The sequence below is a fragment of the Octopus bimaculoides genome, chromosome 7 (assembly GCF_001194135.2).
Source record: "Octopus bimaculoides isolate UCB-OBI-ISO-001 chromosome 7, ASM119413v2, whole genome shotgun sequence".
Lineage (NCBI taxonomy): Eukaryota > Metazoa > Mollusca > Cephalopoda > Octopoda > Octopodidae > Octopus > Octopus bimaculoides.
This window is the reverse complement of record NC_068987.1, coordinates 89,294,647-89,297,049: the sequence shown is the minus strand read 5'-3', so window position 1 is coordinate 89,297,049 and position 2,403 is coordinate 89,294,647.

Below are 2,403 nucleotides of genomic sequence, written 5' to 3'. Positions count from 1 at the left end.
CATCCTATATCCTGTCATTATTTTTCTTGTTTTCCTGTCTATTTTACATAGTTCGTTTAGTGTCCAGTTAAGGATGTTGTAGCTGTAGCTTATAACTGGGACAGCTAAAGTGTTGATACCCATTATCTTGTTTTTATTAATATTATTATTATTATTATTATTATTATTATTATTATTATTATTATTATCATCATTGTTATTGAATGAGAGAGCAGTGCATGCCATCAAAGTGACACTGGGGTATAATAATAATAATGATAATAATAATAATAATAATTATTATTATTATTATAGACATCACATTGTATACAATATTGTGAGGTTGATTGAAGATATTGTCTACACAAGGACCTCAGACATTATTATTATTATTATTATTATTATTATTTCATATTTGAACAACAGATTGAACTGTTAGAAAAGAAAAATTCCTAACATTGGGCAACAAGTAACCTTTGATGCCAAAAACCCTCCTAAGTATTCCTAGCCATCCCTAATAACACTGTTTTTCTGAAGCTGCACCAAACTAGGTTTTATGCAGATTTCCTCTATTCTTCTGTTCAAATCTTTAGGGATAATTCCTCAGGCATCCATAACTACAGGGACACATTATTATTATAATTGCTTGTTGTTATTGCTAAGGAGACAAGCTGGCAGAGTGCTTAGCGGATGCAAGGTACCAACTGAACACTGGGGTTGATGTAAACAACTTACTCCTTCTCGAGAAATTGTTGGCCTTCTGCTAAAACTTGAAACCATTATTATTATTTATTATTATTAGACAGCCAAGCTTCTTCCGATTTACCAATTTCAGTTAAACAGTCCGACCCATGCCAACATGAAAAACAGACGTTAAATGATGATGATTACATGTTCATGTTCATATTTATAGATTATTGATTTTGGCATTAGAATTGTGTTTCTTTTTCTTTTGAAAAACAGGGAGTATGTATACAAAAGGGAAACAGTGTTTTTTGCTTAAATATGTAGAAAAGGCTGTTGGCGGGGTGGTGGGTGGGGGTGGGGTGCTTATTTATAGCTTAGTTTTGCCTGCACGTGATAATTCGTGTCTTCACTCTCAGCAGCTAAATATAAGTTTTGCAAGGTGATATGATATTGAGGATGTACCATTAGGAGAGGTCACAGTTAATTTGAAGGTAAAATTATTGGCATATAACACATTCTTAGTGGTCAATGGAGATAAAATACTTGTTGGTGAAGTGAATTGCTAGAGATGCTCCACCTTGTTTGTATTTCCGTATCTGTAAACAGCAGAAAGTCAGAAGGGCAACTTTACCAACGAAGAAAAACCGAAGTTGAAAAACGAAAGCTTTCTCTCAACTGAGGTCGATGGAAGGGAAGTAAATTATGTGAAACTTTCCTGTAGACTTGAAAATTAAAATTAATTTAAAACCTAATTTCTTCGATTTTCTTAAGAAAATAATTTTCCAGGCCAACAAAAGTGATTTTTTAAATATAGCGAACCGAATTATTTAAGACAACCAATTACATAGTATTTTGCCGATCTTTTAACTTTCGAACAACAATAGCAAGAAACACACTATTAATAATAATAATAATTTTGACTGAAGGAACTACTGTTCACGTTTGGCAAAATGTTCAACCACATTGCTGTCTTTATATGTGAAGCAAAAGAAGTCACTGTTTGTTATAATAATGTTGAAGTGAATTTAACGGGTTTTTTTTTGAGTTTTTAAATGGCTTATGAACACCTTCCACGCTGCAAATGCTTTTATAATTATAAATAGATATAGCAAAAATAATTCTAAATAAATGCTAAACATCGGAGAAAAGATCAGCAAAAGTATAAGCTAATGATATTACTGATGAAAAATCTCCAGGGAAATTAAAAACCTACATTTATTATTACCGTACGCTAAACTTTCTAGATCACCTAAGTTTCTTTTTCAGAATAAATTATGATAATTTCAAGTTTATTATTTCATGGTATTTCGGAATAATTACACTATGGTGACTACCTTCGATTTTGTTTCTGCGTAACTGTCTGTAAAACGTGTATTTTCTAATGAAATAGCAGGGATAAGTCTCTGGGCATTCCTGTAGAATAGAGCCGGAAATTATTTAGCGCGCTAGGAAAAAAAGTTAATTCTTCGGGTCTGTATGCTTTAAGCATCGTAGATCCCTAATTTCCTTTTCCCTTAATTTTTCAGTTTTGATGTCTCTTTTTATCAGATTTACGTTTAAACGTCCCTTAAATTTATGCTTTACACAAATCCTAAAAAAAAAAAAATTTTAATCGGTAAAATAACAAGACTAAAAATTTATGGAAAATCGTTGGGCGCAATCCCATCCCTATTTTTTCTTTTTTTTCTTTCTCAGATTAGTTAGTAATCTTTGATGCTTAAAACGTATAGACGCGAA